General features: G+C 34.2%; 1 long non-coding RNA gene across 1 annotated transcript in view; it reads left to right on the top strand.

Annotated features, from left to right (window-relative positions):
- Positions 1 to 20: 20 nt before the first annotated feature.
- The window catches only part of LOC105872935 (uncharacterized), a 224,145-nt gene continuing 205,370 nt past the window's right edge, over positions 21 to 18,795 (top strand). The window contains exons 1-2 of the long non-coding RNA XR_001154842.2: positions 21 to 352; positions 10,502 to 10,715. This is a non-coding gene — a long non-coding RNA (uncharacterized LOC105872935). The remainder of the gene's footprint in view (positions 353 to 10,501; positions 10,716 to 18,795) is intronic.

The following is an 18,795-nucleotide window of genomic DNA, read 5'->3' as shown; positions in this document are numbered from 1 at the left end:
GGCTTCTCTGGTTACTCCGCCCCTCCAAGGGAAGAGCCGGCTTAGTGTGAGGTAGAACGGGCGGCTGGGAATCTCCTCTCACTCAGCCCATGGCTGTTCGGCAACTCAGTCAGGAAAGTGGCTTCTTTCATTGCTCCATGAAAGTTGGGGTTTGACCTGCCGGAAAAGGCAAGTGGCTGAGGGCGGAATGTTCAGAAAGCAGCCCCTCCAAGGGCAAAGCTTGGTAGGCGTGAGGTGGAAGCAGCAGGGCGACGGGACAAGCTCCTCCAGGCCTTGGAGCACCTCAGCCAGGAAAGTGGCTTCTCTCCTTACTCCGCCCCTCCAGGGGCAGGATTTGTGCCAGCAGGAAAAGGTGAGAGGCTGGGGGTGGATTGTTCAGAAAGCGGCTTCTCTCCTTACTCCTCTCCTCCAAGGGTGGGCTTGCTCTGCAGGGCAGTGGCAGTGGCGCTGGCTGAGTCCATCGCCTGGGCCTGCCCTGCTGGGCTGGAGAAGGGACGGCGCCCAGTTCGGCAACGCCTCAGCGTTTCTAGGCTATGCACCCCCAAAATGGCGGCCGCCCACCACAGAGAGCCGGCACTGGAGGCAACTGTTTGTGGGAGCAGCCGGCGCTCGACCTGGCAGGCTGTCTCAGCAAGCCACCGGCTGTCCCCTCCACTTCCCTGATGCTCTGTCTCGCACCCGTCCACCAGAGAGTCCCACACACTCTACCCCACCCTGCACCGACTGAATCTTCCGCGGTTTCCAGGGGCAGAGTCTCTCCCTTGCCGCTCACCTTCCCTGTTCTGGGCCCCGTGAGCATCAGAGGCAAGAAGCCTGTCTCCAAACTCCTTCCTGGGGATCCAGGAAGTGTCCGTTTAGGCCAGTCCTTCCCCCGACCAGTGGGGACCTAGCACAGCGCACTGGAGAGTTCAAAATTGCCCCCGACTTTGTCTCTTCTCTTCTCCACACTGCCCGTCAGCCTGTGCCTCAACTTCCCACTGACTCCAGACTCTTCCCTGCCTGAGGGGATGTGGAGGTCGGTGGAGGGAGAGTCGTCCTCCTGGGGGTCAGACCACACTGCCCCAGCCGGCCAGTAGGCATGGCTGTCACAGGCTCTATTCCCTACTGTGTATCTTGCACACTCCGGACTTAATGGTTATTCTCCAATTCACCTTTATCCCCCAGCACTCCTTGTCTTGCACTGCTTCTCTGCAGATTCACAATGCTGTTCCTATGGGAGAGTGATCCACCCCTGTGTACCTGTCAACATTCTTCACCTCCCACTCTGAGAGCAGAGAGCCAGGAGGTCACCATTAATCCGTCATTTCCACCCCCTCCACGTGAGGTTTCTAATTCCAGAAGCAGTGACAGAAATTATTCACTGGTATAATCCTAGAGTGAATTTTGCACATAGTAGCACTTGTGTGAACGCCAAGCCGGTTCCCTCTGCCCTTCCAAAAAGTCTGTGAGCTATCTCTAAGTTTTAATATCATTTTTTACTGTTTTAATTTGCTAGAGTATATTCTATTTTTTTCCTTTCTTTTGTTTCTTCCTTCCTTTCTCTTTCTTTCTTTTCTTTCTCTTTAATTTTTTCATAATACTTGTTAATCACTCTACTTCCTATGTCATGGCTAAACCCTATATCTGAGTATTCCGTGCTCTGGGTACACTGACCTACTGACGACAATCTCTAAAACAATGAATTTTTACAAAATCAAAACTTTTGCCCATGCTGTGCTATTTGCTTTGGTATCTTCTCACAGCTCTTCCTAAGGCTGTCTTCTCACCTTTCAAATTTGAAATATGTTTTCCATAGATGTTTTATTCTATCATTTAAGAATACTAATCACCCCTCCTACTCCACCCAAATTTGTAATTTTCTCAGCCTACCCTTTGTATTTCGTTCATAACACTTACCAACAACCATAATTATCTTGTTTATTGGTTTGTTTTCTCTTTCTCTGACTAGGTACAAGCTTTATGACAGCAGGAATCATTCACATTTTGGTCACTGTTTTATCTCCAGGTTTCCTCAAGATATAATTTGCATTGTAGGAATTTAACACAAATCTTTGAAAGAATGGGTGAATAAATGGAGGAATGGTGATGAGTTAGGGAATCAAGAAGTATGATGGAGTATTGGATTAGTTACTTAGAAGAAAGAAAAAAAGTGGTCAAAGATTTCCAAGCGATGTCCAAAGTCCAGCTGTGGCTTGCGGATATTAATGTACAAAACATTTACATTTTTATACTCTTCTTTTTTTCCTCTAGTATAGCTAGAGAAAGATATTAGAACAAAAAGGGAGGCTTGCATTAGAGCTCATTAAAGCTCACCCAGCATTAGAGCTTTTGTGTTATACAGATGAAGAGAAAGGAAGAAATGCGATGCAACTGAGGGTGTTTATGAACAAGCAGTTTGAGTAATGTACAATGTAGTCCATAGAAAAGTGAGTGTTGCAAGAGGCTGTTGACAGATTGAAGAAAATGGGGGAATCAAAAGTTGACGATCAAATGTAGTACAATTAAGGAGAATTAAGGAAGTCAAAACAGTAGAAGATAGTAGGCATAATCCAAGTATAGTGTGTTACATCTTAAGTTTTCTGAGGCTGAAACATTTCCAGAATGTAGCCTTGTTTATAAGTTCTGAAATGGAATAGATGTCTAATTCACTAGAGATCTAGGAATAGTGATGATGTGTTTGACTCTTTCTTCTAGCCTTAGAAATCAGTCATGACAACTTTGGCCACTTTAGTTTCTAAAATGTAACATACTAACTTTCCACTGCTGAATAATTTAATTCAAGTTAACAGAAATTTGTTAAGAATAAGACCCAGGAACAATTAGACTTTTAATGTCTCTGTGTGAATTAGCTAAACGGACCCCTTCCTCTGTGTAGAGAAAATCCAAAGCCAGGGTACACAGTTTAGGAAGCAGAGTATGGACTGTACTACAGGTTCCAGTTCTTCTTTAGACTTGGTGCTTTTGTGCTTGGCACATCTCGTACAAACATACATCAGGGCCCTGAATATATTCTATGAAGAACTGTTAGAAGAGAAGAAAGAGAAGGAAATGAACATTATTGAGTTCCTAGCACATACCAGCCCTTGTGCTACGGGTTTTAAACATGTTATTTCTGGTAGTTCTTGCCATAACCATAAATAGACAGAAGGTATTATATCAATTTTCTAAGTAAGGCAATTGAATTTCAATATAGTAAGTAACTTGCACAAGTTTACACAGCTATATTAAAGTGTAGAACTATAATAATGGGCACTTTCAGTTAGGTTTTCTTCTTTTTTTGTTGTTGTTCAGCAAATAGCCTCCAAAGTAAGTGGCTTAAAACAATACATATTTATTTTTTTCTCATGAGTGTGTAGGTCATCTGGGAAGTTCTTCTGATCTGAGTAGGTTTGGTTGGAAAGAGACTAAATGATCTAGCTAGGCAACTTCTCTGACATGTCTTGGACAGGTGGGGTAACTGGGAAAGCTTGGGACCTCTTTCCAGGTAGTTTTTCATCATTCAGGAAGTCACCCCTAACTTGTTCACATGGTAGAGAGTTTCTAACAGCAAGCAATGGTAACCTCCTCAATACTTAAGCACTTTGTATGACTCTACACTACATTTTTTAATGTTCCTTTGGGTAAAGCAAATCATATGGCCAAGCCCAAATTTAAGGGGTGGAGAAATATTCTGATGAAATCATATCACGATGGGAAATGCTTATAGGGAAGAGAGAAATTTATGAGCATTTTACAATCTACCTCACGAACCTAACTCATGCTGTTTATATAATATCACATTGGTTGCTTTTACTATATCACATTTTTCACTGAGTGCTCTTATTAATTCTAAGATGGAGGCAACATTTTCTAAGCTCTGGTGCAACTGTGGGAATAAAAGGAAACTGATATTTATTTAGAACCTACTATATACTTAGCATTCAAAACGAATACCACATGTTCTCACTAATAAGTGGGAGCAAAACAATGGGTATACATGGGCCCAAAGAGATATAAAAGACATTGGAAACCAAGAAGGGGGAGGGTGGGAGGGAAGATGTGGGATAAAAACTTACCTATTTGGTACAATGAAGACTATTCTGGAACAGATACATCAAAAGCCCTGACTTACGTATTATGAAAGGTATCCATTTAACAAAGGCGTGTGTAGCCCCTTAATATTTTGAAATAAAAAAATTTCACGCATGCTTATAAATAAGTAAATGAGATTATATGTAGAAGATTAGTGCTAGAGGGAATGTCCTGTCCAATTTTACAGGTGACTAAACTGCTGTTGAGAATTTAAGGGATTTCCTCCAGTGAACATTTACTTAGTGTCAAATTGGGAACTCTGACCAGAACAATTTAGTTTGGTACTTTTTATACTATCCCACACTACTAAGGACAAGATCGTAATTATGGGGGAACAAAAGAGATAGAAAATGAAATTAGAGAAGTAGATGTTAATCAGAGATGCATGCCAGGATCATGCAGTAATTAAAAAATATATTTATATATATTACATATATTATATTATATTATATATAATATATATAATATAATATATTATGTTATATATATTATATTATATTAATATATTTTTTAATTAAAATATATTTTTTAATTAAAAATATATATATAACCAGACACACTCTGGTTGACTGAAAGAACCTATGGAAGTAGCTATGTCCAGGTGACACGGTTGGATATGACCACTTAAGAACGACTGGGCTGGAGAAGGATGCTGTGTGGTAAAGGTCAATATCTAAAAATCACTTCTGAAATGCTGGGTTTGGACTCTATTCTCAGACCTCATCTTCGTTACTATATACAGTATGTGACACCGCTGGACTAGGTTCCTTCGTGAAATTCTTCCCTCTCTTGGTTTCTCAGACTTTACATTTCTTTTTGAGCCTCCTGTGCAAACTCTCTTTACCCTAATTTTCTTTAACCTGTTGATGTCCTCCTTGCCTGTTAGTGGTTTTCAACAGGGAGCAGTTTGGCAATGATGTCTGGGCACATTTATCTGTTGTCATGGCTTGGGGTGCACTGCTAGCACCTAGTCAGTAGAAACTAGAGGTGCTGCTGAATATTCTGCAATGCACAGGACAAGCTTCCACAGCAAACAGTTCTTTTTGTTCAAAATGTTAGTGATAGGAAAGGTGAGACACCTTGAATTAGAATAAAACGTTTGTGTGTTCAGGACTGTTTTTCACTTATACAGTGTTAAATGAGAAAGGCAAGCACTTATGTGGGAAGTAGCCTTCAAATCATTTTTTTCTTGTAATTAATACGGCAGTAACTACAATGCTTTAGCCACTATGGAGCATATTTGAGGACAGGAACTGCTTCTCCTTCATCTTCATATCCATAGCCTTTAGAACAGTAGACACTGGAAAAGTTTGCTTGACTTTAAAATAGCCTAAAGATATGGGAAGTTAGGCGAGTTCATTTACTAAAATGACTATAGTTCCATTAAATGCGTTAATCCAAAAGGTAAATAATGAAAGGGACTAATATTGATTTCACATGTTCCAAACTTTTGACCAAGAACAGTAAATCTACCGAAAGAATCAAGTTAAATATCTGTATAATAAACTTATTGCAGAAATCAACAAATCACATCACATCTTCCACAAATACAAGCCCCAATGATCTCTGGTTTCCTTTTCCATGCTCACCAAAGGAGCAAGGTAGAGAATGCTCTTAGTGACAAGCTGCTTTCAAACATGCTGCAGTGTAGCCTTGGGTTTTCACCTCATCTAGGAAGAGAAAAGGATATATTCTTCTGAACCTGTGTTAGGTGTATGGTGATTAAATTGTGATTGGACTGAATTCAGTAATGCTGTGTCCCAAGTCATATAGTAAGAGAACAGATCTCTTGTCATTGGAGTGGATTTTATTTCAGTTTCATGAGAAGGGTGAAAAAAGTGAGAAGAAATTTTACTTCTTATATCTCAGTGATTACCAGTTGCTAATGTTTTGTTTTACAGAATTTGATATTTTATTAAACAGATAAGAAAAAAAACAAGAGAAATGTAACATGAAAAATGTATCATTATATACAATGCTTATTATTTCTGTATAACATTTTGAGTGGCCTCATATAAAAAGAGATTTAATGCTTGGAACATTCTAAAATCTAAAAGGTCTTATCTCATGCTTAGCTAATTATTTTGACAGGAGTCTAACTGATGTGTGCTTTTCCATGCAAATGAGTTTGTGGCAAACAAGATGACTGCCATCTATATAAACACTCCATAACTAATTCTTATCTCCACACAGAGATTAAGTAGTGAAAGTTAGCAATTAGAATTCAGTGACAGTGTTTTCCTCTGCAATTGATTAGTAGACAGGCTATAAACAGTTCTACCGATTATTTTCTTTTTGGAACTCCAGACTACTCACTCTATCTTCTGTGTGTGTTTGTATTTTTTGTCTCTTGAGCATCTACTCTGTTTTGATACATACTCTTCTTTAGATCACCAGGTTAATTTTCCAGTTTGGTTCCCTTTCCTGCTGATCCTTTATTATTAATTCCTTTCCTGGTTTTTATTTTTTCACAGATACTCTTAATTGACAGTGGGGCCAAAAACTCAATCCCTAGTTCTCAATTTCTGTAAACTGCCTCTTATGAAAATTAATCTACTTTCGCTAAATGATGATGCTAAAATCTCTATCTCTGGCTCCCAATTTGTTCAACTACCCTTAGAGTGTTTAATTTAGATATAGGGAATCTCTTCATCAACACATTCCAAACGCCTCATGTTCCTTTGAAAATTTGCAGATTTTTCTATTTCCATCCATGATACTGTCATTCCCTACACTATCTTGTCTTAAAATTTTGATATATTATTAACTTTTTCAATTTTCCCTCTTTACATTTTCAAACAAGTATTTATTTTTAATTTTTCCTAATAATGCCTTTGTTTCCTTTATTTTTTATCCTTCTGCAACTACCTCATTGTATGCATTCATAAATTTGTGCCAGGAAATCTGAATTTTTATTTGTTTGTTTTATTTGAAATTTGTTTTATTTGAAAAATAATTCTATTTGTTGTATTTTTTTATCTCTATTCCTCTATTATGAATCCATTTTACTCATTACCTCAAGGAAATTTCTTCTGAAACCTGACTACTTTCATCATATTACCTACCAGTTCAAAATCATCAGCTGATACCATACTTTTCTAGATCAAATCCTGCCTATTGCAGGAATTTGATAATATCCATAACCCTACTAATTTACCTCTCTTATTTGAGCCTTGATAGTCCTTAACAAGCTCTTCACACTTTACTCATCAAATGTATTACTTTTCACTTAATTCAGTCATTTTCTTAGGCTTACAATTTTCTCTGTTTTATTTAGCTGATTATAGTCCACCTTACAGAGCTCAGCTCAGATCACACTTTGTCTCCACACTCAAGTCCTATGATGTCCACTTCCTGGAACCAGAGGATTAGTTACAGCACTTTTCAGATGCTGTATGTAGAGTCTGCTATAAGCTTTTAGGCTTTTTGCTTCACTGTGTTCATAGCTTTTTAACATATACAGTTTCTGTTTATGTACAGATCTATTCTTTTTGTGAAATGATTTATGGAAGTTTATTTTAACAAAGTGTATGGGTATTACTAGGAAAGTGGCATAAAAAAGAATACAATTATAGAGAAAATCTAGTTTGTTTTTGTGGTTAATTTTATGTGTCAGCTTGACTGGGCTACAGAGTGCCCAGACATTTTGTCAAGCATTATTCTGGGTGTTCCTGCGAGGGTGTTTCTGGATGAGATTCACATTTAATAGGTAGGACTGAGTAAAGCAGATTGTTCTCCCTAATGTGGGTAGGTCTCACTCAGCCAGCTGAAGGCCTTAATAGAACAGAAAGTCTGTCCCTCTACTGAGTAAGAGAGAATTCTCCTGCCTGACTTCTTTCAGACCAGGACATCAGCTTTTTTTTCTGCCTCTGAAGTTGAACTGTAACCTTGGCTCTTCCTGCTTATCAAGCTTGCCTTCCTCTGGACAGAGACTAAACCATGGGCTCTCCTGGGTCTCCAGCCCACTGACTTACCCTGCAGATCTTGGGACTTGTCAGCCACCATAATGGTGTGAGCCAATTCCTTATAATGTGTCTTTTTCCAAATGTATATACATTTTCTTTTGGTTCTGTTTTGAAAACACTGAGATGTAGATTGGTCTTGCCTATCTGACTTGCATGGCTAGTTACTATGCTATGAATGAAGCAAGAGAAACAGAAAAAATACAACACACTGGACCTACCTTCTGGGGCATAATGGGCTCTAGAAAAACCAAAGGAACAATAAGTCCTAGCCTCATTTTGTCACTCATAGACTGTGTAACCTCCATAAAGTCAATGAAGGTTTCTGAATTTGAGTTTTTCATGTGCAAAATGATGATACCATCTGGCTTTTGGTCTCTCAGATTGGTTTTGTGTGAAGAAGATATCTCAATGGCAAACACTTTTATGACTGTTAAATATTCATAAATAAAATTATCATTACTATTACTATTCTTAATAAAGATATTTCTCCTATCACATTACATAAAAAAAAAAAACTTTTTAGAATCCCAAATTGTCAAACATGCCAATGGTGTAACAGAATTCCAACAAAAGCACAGAAATACCTCATTCATATTTATCATGATTCCACAAGGGAAAAGTGGAAAAATATTTCAAAGCCAGACCTCCTTCAAGCTGTGAGATGTATTAACATAGTATCTCAAATAGCATTAGGCAATTTGGAAGTATACTAGAATATATTACATATCAGGAGGCAAATCAGCCAACCAATGTATTTTAGGTTGAAATTCTCACTGGGGCCATAATTTAAAGCTTGGTACTCAGATGGAACACACACACACACACACACACACACACACACACACACACACAGAGTATAATACTGTTAAGTGTCCTTTCCTTACAATAAAATTGAAAAGTACTTACGCATGCTAGTTTTAGTGTAATAATTACATGCACCAGATATTTTAAAGTATTCACAAAGCAACATATGGCTTAGCTGTTCAGCTGCAGTGAAAATGTGGATTTTTAAGAATAAAAATTAGTTTGAAAAGCAGCAGGCAACAGTAATCTCGAATCCCCTGTATACCCGTAAAATGGTGAAACCATCTGTACTATGTGCACGCTGATGACCTTGAATTAATTCTAGCAATGTCATTACCCAATTAGTTGAGGAAGGAAAGATACTTGGGAATTACAATTACAGATCCATTAAAATTTTGCAATGCTTTTATTCTCAAATATTTATTAAATCACATCTGTCTGATAATCATTATATGATGATTTTTTTTTTTTTTTACCTAAAAGAGACTAAGTTTGCTAGGTAAAAGAGTGGGTCAGCTCTAAATGATATAATTATGTTACTTGAGCATACTTCAAGCATGTCTGTCTTTAAAAAACTAAAATAATGATACCTCATTTTTAGTCTCATGACTACTTAGATGACAATGCCTTTAAAACATTTTTGTTAGAATAATCTCCTCAGTTATAATAAACTATTTTTTAACTAAAGAAAAATACAAATATTCATTCCAAATTAGGTAGTAATTTTATGTTTTTCCAATCTACATGTTGTTATTTGATAGAGACTCTGCTGTGGCCCTGGGGGTCATGTGAAAGAAACTAATAATTCTTGCACAATAAGCACAGTTGTATTTTTGCTGTTTTAAAATGAAAAAGTAAAGTTTTTTTAGGGGTCTTAAGACAGGAATTTTCTACACACTGATAATCAGCGTAAAAAAAAGAGAAGTTTTGTAGATAGCTATTTGTCCTCATTATTTCATTTAAGAAGGCTTTTCAAAAGCATGTGATTTGCACATAAAACCTTACATGTGGAGGAAAAGAATATTTGTAAAATTTATGAACACAATATAGATGAATATGTAGTGTGTTAATATTAACACTATGTACAAATGCTGAGCAATGTTAATTATACCTTGATTGGAAAGATAATAAAATTAAAATATTAAAAACTCTTGTTTTTAACATGATATAAAAAGTTTTTTGAAAATTGTCATTAGTCTGTATTTTTGATTTTTTTCTAGTAACATTTTCTCTTCATGTAATATTATTGTTAGATGGGACAAATTCTTCTTCTTCTTCTTTTTTTTTTTTTTTTTGAGACAGAGTTGAACTCAAGTGATCTCCTGCCTTAGCCTCCCTTCCAAGTAACTGGGACTATAGGAATGCACCACCATGCCTGGCTAATTTTGTTTATTTTTTGTAGAGATGGGGTCTCTACAAGCTGGTCTCGAACTCCTGGGTTGAAGAGATCCTCCGGCCTCAGCCTCCCAAAATGCTGGGATGACAGTTATAAGCCATCACGCCCAACTGACGTTCATCTTTTTAATGTGTATATTTGACTCTATGATTACCTTTAGTTGAAGAGCAATAAATAGTGGCTTTTAAAAATACAAGTATTCATTTATTTTAAAATAGTTATTAACTGTTTACATCACTATAGTCACCGTTCTATGCATTTGCAGATATAGCTGAGAACAATATAGAGAAGAAAAAGCACCGGAGGAGAACCAAGAACAACTAGCATCCCAGCAGAACGTATTTGATGAAAGAAGTTATAAACTAATCAAGCAATGTTCACAGGTCTGGTTAAATGAGCCTTGAGAACTGACTGCAGGATTTAATACAGTAGAGATTACTGGTGACCTTGACAACAAGACTGTTAGCAGAGTGCTGGTGGTAAGTGATCATTCTACAATGATTTTTATACTTTGTCCAGAGGTTATATTAATATTTACCTATACAAGGGTAAGTCCAGTAAAAGCTATACCACCATTACTACTTTTTCCTTATTTTTTATAGTAATGATTAGTAGTATCTCTATGGTCATTAGTATTTGCTAGTACATACTAAAGTATAAAGATTGGATCTATAAACTAGTACATATTTTATGGAAAAGATATTTAAAAAATAAGATGCTTTTTGATATACACTGAGATATTTGAGATTGCATTAAGTACAGTAGGCTGATTAAGAGAAATAAAATTTTGGTTAAGTGAAATTTAGCCTACTAGTCAAATTTAAGCAAAATTTATTTATTTAAGCAAAATTTAGTCTCTAATACAAATACTTTCATCCGGCAAATATACCATTAGGAGAAACTATTGATTTATAATTGACTTGATTTCTCTTTTAAGTATTCATTTATAAAAAATCAAATAATTTTCAACTATAATTATTTAAATAAGGCTATCAGTTACAATACAAAATAAACTTTGACTGAGAACTCATAAAATGTGAAATAAGTGTTGTCTCTGATTAGATAAATTAAATGAAATAAAGCCAGATGAAGAAAATAAAATCTGCTCCCAACAGTACATGGTGATAAACACAAAGAAAGTCTAAAAGATTCAGAAATCTTTGAGAAAGAAGAATTACAAAATTAGAATTGTGAAATTTTTGAAGTGGACTAGATATATTAGCATGAAGTACTCTTTATAGTCATTAATCTACTAATTAACATTAAGTGATTTTTCAAAAATAAATTTTCAATTTTGCATTTTAAACTTATTTTTATCTAAATAATTTAGCCCTAGAGTTTTAGAACAAGTTATTTCTATCTTCTGAATATTCCATATTTTTTATTTCAACACTTCCTGATCTTTGTTCCTGGGCTCCCGAGAACTTCTTCCAGGTCAACCACTAGTTTAATCTCAGATTTTATTTGCAAGCCATCCAAAGTAAATCTTTTTTCACTGGGATCTGAGTAGATTGATATAAATTCCCAACCTCACTGTCAAGATCAACTATATCGTATTATTTTTCTTATTTTATAAAAGGAAGTTGCAAGGCATGGCACTGCACCTTCACAGTGTTGCTGAATTGGAATATTGAATGACTTGTTCTAATCTTGCACATCATGCCTATAACACTGCACTGTTACATCAATAGTCAACTCCAGCTGAGCCTGGAAATATGAGAACCTCACAGCAAGCAGTGTTTACCCTACACCGCTGTGAAGTTCACTCTTTACCCAAAGCTTCTATGGCACCCCAAGTTGGAGGTGTAAAATATAACTCTTCCATCATTTTTCCCCCTAAATTGTGTCTACTTTGCCATTTTGACAGCCAAATGTCCCACAAAGGATTTAAAGGTCAGAATTTCAAAGATTTCAGAGGAAATGTGTCTCCCTTCTCTTTCTCTAGGCAGCTTTTATTGTACATCTGGAGCTCTGGATGTTTTATTTTGTAAACCTCTGGCACACATTTTCTTCTGTGTTGTAGCCAACCACATGCTGTTATTCCATGCTAGGGAGGAAGAAAGGAGTCCTGGCTCCTTCTGGTATGAGTCTTTTATGACTTAAATACTCCCATGTCTGAGTATAGCAGCCAAAGTTCATTGTTGTTATATTTCCAGATTACACATGCATTTATTAATAATTTTTCGGTCAAATACTGGGAATTGGAGCAGAAAAGAAGGAAGACATTGGGGATGTTTTTGGGGCAGAGTTAGTAAAGATTTGGGCTAGCAATGCTTTCTTGAAGAAAAAGTAAGGAGCCTGGGTATTGGACAAATGTTTTTCACATTGTGAATTTTATAAAAAAAAAAAAAAAAAGAACTAAGATGGAACTAAGTTCAAATTATTATTTAACAAGTACATTTCAGATCTACTATGTGCCAGGAACTCTAGGAAGTTCTGAGTAAAAATTAGTAATAAAAGAACATTATCTTGAATATTTGATAGAAATTAATTACTAATATAATTTAGAGGCTTGAGTCACAGGGTGAGAAAAAAATTCTTTACTATGATTCTGACTATACTCACCCAGTTCCTCCATTCCTCAAAGATCTCTTGCTCTGAGCATAAGAGCTGAAGTTTCCAATGCATGTAACCCTTCCCAGCCACTTTTAAGTCAAAGGATATATTTGTCAAAGGATATGCTTGATGATCTGTAGGAGAGTTTGTTATTGGGTTTCATGTATTGGAATATCATATTTTTAAACCCATCCATTTTTTTCTATGTTAGTTTTTCTAGTGTTTTTAAAGGCATTTTTGTCTTTTACATTTACAACACAGTGAGTCATAATATGAAGAGTATAGTGAGTAAAATATGCCTAAAATTAGGAAAACTTAAATTATGTTATTTTCCCCTGAAACTGATTCTGCAGTAAGTCACTAGGGGATAGTAAATTTCTCAATGAAATCCTTAAACTTTAAATCAGAACACAAATAAGCTGAGACTTATTTTAAAATTCAGAGTCCACATAAAAATATGCAATGGTTATTGGTTAATTGGAAATAAATAATTGATTAATAAAAAAATCATAGAGTCCCCAATCTCCAAAAGAAAAGCAAAAACAAAACAAAACCAAATAATAACCCCAAAATATACAAGTCACTTTTACCAAATAGGGAGGACAAAAAGTAAGTTCAATTTTAAGAAAACCTCAGAACTATTTCTCTTAATGTATGTCAAAAACAATTCCTTTCTTTCTGAACAAATACATTAGCTATGCAACCCATTACTTTGGCAATTTGAAAGCAGCTCACAATAGATAAGGAGATGGAAATGGGTGGATAATCTCATCCAGAAAAGAAATCCACAGTATAACTCTTGTAATTTAACATAATACTTCATAGAAAGATAGAACAGAGGAATCATAATCATATCATTGCCCCTTTACTTTGGCCTGTACTTTACATAAACCTTAACAAATTGATTTTCCTACTGTCAATGCAGGGTTTCAAACAGATAACTTTATGGTGTAGGTTTTATTAATGTTCATCTTAAAATATGAATCAAATAGGAGTTGGCTAGAATTGGAATTATGCACAGCAGTATTTTTAGGAAATAAATGGCGATTTTTAGCTTTGTATCCTCATCAAATAAAAAAAATAAAAAAGAATCTAGAAGATACAGTGAGCTTTGACTACAGCAGACATATTGAAAACTTTTGCAAACTCTTTTACAGTCTTAAAATATTTTTGAGCACCACAAAAAGCTTTTATTCACACGAGTTATAACTATTATTTATTGTGTTGAAAATTTTGAAGTACTTATTTAAAAGGAATATTTGTTTATGATAACATAAATATACATTTTAAATAAAATTCCTCTTTTCTAAAAAAAACTAGTAATAAAATACATTTTAAAATATTTTCACAAATCTCTTTAATGTATGGTGTCATAGAAGACATAATGGTGCTATGGTCTGAATGTTTGTGTCCCCTCTAAATTTGTATGTTGAAAACTAATGCCCATGTGATACTATTAGATGGGGCATTTGGGAAGTGATTAGGTAATGAAAGCTCCTAATAAGAGCACCAATAAGATATGTATTTTTCTCAGATTGATAAAGCTATGATAGCTTTATTTTGGTAGAGTTTGCATGAGTTAGTGATTTTAATTCATTTAAATAAATTTTTTGGTATATCTTTATGTTTCAGATGTATCTGTTACAAATAAGCTAAAAAGCTGAATTTAAATTGTTTTATGCATACTGGTAACTTTCCGTTCTTTGCTTTTTAATGAGATAATTTGTTTTATTTACATTTAAGGTAATTATTATCTGTGCTTAAACTTACCATTTTAATAGTCATTTTTTCTTTGCTTTACATGTTCTATGGTTATTTATACTTTTCCTTTAGATTTATGTTTTATTAATTTATTTCCCCTTCTGTAAACTATTAATTATATGATATTTTATATATTTAGCAGTTAACATAGATATTTAACAAGCATTTTAAGTTATTAAATTCCAATATAAATAGAATCTTTTTCTTCTTATACAAAAACAAAGACTTAAAACATTTTAACTCTGATTACCTTCTGTCCTTATTTTTATGGTCTTATTATATATTTTAACTCTACATTTTAAAACTGAAAGGACATTAATAGTACTCTTATATATTGTCAATGTTAATCTAATTTGCTTATAGATTTTTCCTTTCTTAAATATTTTTTTCTTTCTGTATCTCTAAGCTAAACTCATTGAGAATTATTTCCATTATACTTAAAGGGAATTTGTATATGTTCAACATTATCTCACATCACTCTCTTTCTTCATCATGACTTGTAGATATTTTATTTTGGTATATCTTCCAGTTCACTTATTCTTTTTTTGACCGTGGCTAATCTAATGTTAAAATAATCCATTGAACTATTGTTTTAGCTTAAAGTTATTTTATTTTTAGTTCTTTATGATTTGTTTATAATTTCTAATTTCCTGTTTGAATTCTTAATTGTGTCTTTTAATTCTATGAACATATTCAGCATAGTTATTTTCAGAATTTCTACTAATAATTTCATTATCTGAGTCATCTGTGGTACTGTTTCTATTGTCTTTTGCTTTTACAATTAAAAAAAAATGTCTGTATAAAGACATTACCAGTTCTGATTGACAGCCAGTCACTGTGTATAAAAGTTGTAGAAATATTTGAGGCTAAGGATAATAGTATATTCCTCTACTGAAGAAGGAAAAAATAGCTTTAGGGGTAAGAATCACTATTTTCTAATTTTAACAATTGAGATCATTTGAAACTTTCGTCCCTACTAGAGACTAAATCCAGTTCCTCTCCCTGTATGGATCCAAATTAATGAGTGGGTAGGTTATCAGATGTCCCACATATTGGCAAGTTCTGGGCCCAAATTTACAGCCAGCCTTACTATGCTGTCCAAATTGCTGCTCAGACTCTTGAAGTTAACTTTTGTGTAATCCACAAATACCCATGGATGATAAATAGTGAGAAATATTGAGTTCTCCTCTCTCTATTCTTTATTCTTCTAGATCATGGCCCTATAATTTTTCTTTATTTTTAAGCTCCCTAACGCTTTCAAAAAGATAGATTTCCCATTGTTCATATTTCTTGTGGTTCCCAGTAGGAGGGTTGGTACAAATTACCTAGCCTGCCTTAATAAACAAAGGTCTTACTGTTTTAAATCTTTATCAACAATTCATTGCAACCTCGAATGTAAGGTTTTATGAGTGAAATTCATACTAACTTACAGTTTTATACTTATATTAATATTCTTTTGAAATGCCCACTTTTGGAAAGTAATGAATTATAACTTTAGGTTATAGAAATAATGCAATTTGGTGACAGATGGATGTATTTGTAGGGTTTTAGGTAGAAGTGATGAAAATGTGTTCTGTGAAAATGAAAAATTTATAGGTACCATTCATTGATTGACCACATTTTTTCCTATTTCAAGAATGACTTCCACTCTTCATGCTTTGTGAACTTTAAAGCTTCTGCTCATGTAACATTTACATGAAAGTCTTCAAATTTAACATGTAGAAATGGTCAGTCCATATTTATTCCACAGTACTTTGTTTTTAATTGTCTTTTATTTATTTTTAAACATTTATATCACTGTACTATAATCAGATAAAAATGTATAGAAACTAGAGAATATGTCTCATACATCTTTATGACCACATTCTCAACAGACCCCTACTGTGTTAAATGAATAAACGAGTGATAAATGTGTACATACAAGAAGACTGAGATGTTGTGCTGATTGTTCTAATCTCAAAATCAGAATTCTAAAATTCATATAATTTATAGACATCTTTTCTGAATATCTTTTTTTACTTTATCAAAAATTATTTTCATCTTGTTACAAATATAAAAAATAAATGTTTCTGTCCAACTGATTTTTGAGAAAGACTTTGTTCCCAATCATATACCATATAAACATAGGAAGTATTTTTTTCTGGTCCCTGCTAAGGTAATCAGAGATTTACGAATATTGCTCTTCTTTTGATAACAAATCTTAGTAATAATGATAATAATATATCTGACACAGGAAAAAATGGCAATTCTAGCAATAACACACATATGCACATACCCTATCTAGGGTATAGTTGTATGCTGTTGAAAGCACAGGTTTTGAAATCAGACAGTTGTGGGTTCATATTTTAGCTCTGTGAATGCTTTAGAGAAAGTTGTCTAACTATGTAGACCTGTTTTATCTTACCTACTAAAAGGGGTTAATTATAGTGTCTATCACATATGGCATATGGTTGTTGTCAGGTTCAAGTCAATATATACATAGCATTCTTAGTAAAGCTCCTGGCATAATATAAGCACTTAATACATGTAAGTATTCAAAAAATTTAGCTCTCTTAATTTCGAGGCCTATTTCTTCCACAATAAGCTCCCAGCCTGGATTTGAAAATCCACTGACATGTGTGAGACACCCAGTTAGTTTAAGGAATCACCACTGTTCTTACTTTTCTGTGCTCTCAATTTACATAGATAACAGCCAAAATAATAAATGCTATCATGACATTCATCAGTCTACTAGTAGTATTATACAGTGGTGAGAAATTATTTAAGTGACAAATTGTATCAGCTCCTCATTGACCCAAGGTTATAGTTCTTCATAACTTGCAGTTTATAAACTACTGTGAGATCAAAATGAATAAAAATGGTCTTACAGAGTATTAGATTTCAATCCAAGTGTTAAAAAATAAAGTATTACTATAGTCCTCTTTTCATGTATTTTTCTTGGCAAATATACAGATTCTTCTTCAAGTTTTATGTGTTAGTATATGCATCAATATGGAAAAAATGAAGAAGGTACTACCCTTGCATTTGAGAAACCACATTTCATTTAACTTATATTGTAAACACATTGATAAAGCTTTTAGGAAAACTATATCCATACGCTACTGTCACAGTAAATATGAAAGCTAGTATCTCTTTCTGTACTAAAAATACATTTTTTCTATTCCAAACTCGAGGATGCTTGGAAAACTACTTGATCTTTTACTTTAACTAGCCCCAGAAAGTGTAGTTTATCATTAACTGTGGAAACAAGAAAACGATTCCATTTGGAAGATAGTATGCAATGTTAAATGGAGAATAGTAACAGAATCTAACTACTTGGTCAGTTTACTAAGTTAACCGTTGATAACATTTCATAACTGATTCATCCTGGCAGGACCATCCAAGAAGAATATCTGTACAAAATCATATATTTTGATGGAAGTGGTTAAAGTAGACAACTGAAAATATTTGTTTTAAAAATATTTCTGGCTAAAATAGTATCTCCCATGCATTGTGGTGTAGAACTAACTCTTAAAAGCTTAGTTGTGCATTTTGCACTTGAACAGACAAATATTTTTCTACCTTCACACATAAAAAATTAACCCTGTCCAATCTAAAACAAATTGACATTCTCTTAGAAGCAGGGTGGCCCCTGTATTGGTAAGGAATATGTTTATTGAGTTTCATAACAAATGTCTATCTTAACCTGGTATTCAAATTATATTGTCCCTTTTTAAAAATTGAGAACATGTAGTATGTTCTAGAAGCTTACCAGATAGTTTACTCTGAAATGTTATTCATCACTCTCAAAACCTGACTGACATTATAATTAATGCTCATCAAGAGGTATGTATAACGTTATGAGATAATGTTTGAAAAAAAATTAAGCCAAAAATTTTATGACTATGAATGTGCAATTCAAATGAAGCTATGTAAAGAAAGATGAAAGACATAAAGACACATTTAACATGTATAAACCTAGACATATTTAAAAGTTTAAAATTCAATATTTTGATGGCAAAAGACAGCGTAAATGAGTAGAAAATAAAGAAATGGAATGCAAAGTTATGACTTATAGAATAAACATGAATTATATAACAAGAGTTCCTTCTAACTTACAAGGGATAAGTTAACCTGTTGAAAATAGATAATTGGTAAAGATATAATTCAAATAAATGAAATCAATTTACTACTAAAGTATATAAAAATTTGTTTAAACTTACAAAATGTTAATTAAATGGAGATTAAAATAATGCTGTGACA

Source organism: Microcebus murinus, chromosome 26, assembly GCF_040939455.1.
Source record: "Microcebus murinus isolate Inina chromosome 26, M.murinus_Inina_mat1.0, whole genome shotgun sequence".
In the NCBI taxonomy this organism is placed as follows: domain Eukaryota; kingdom Metazoa; phylum Chordata; class Mammalia; order Primates; family Cheirogaleidae; genus Microcebus; species Microcebus murinus.
The sequence above is the reverse complement of the archived record's forward strand: the minus strand, read 5'-3'. Positions and strand labels throughout refer to the sequence as shown.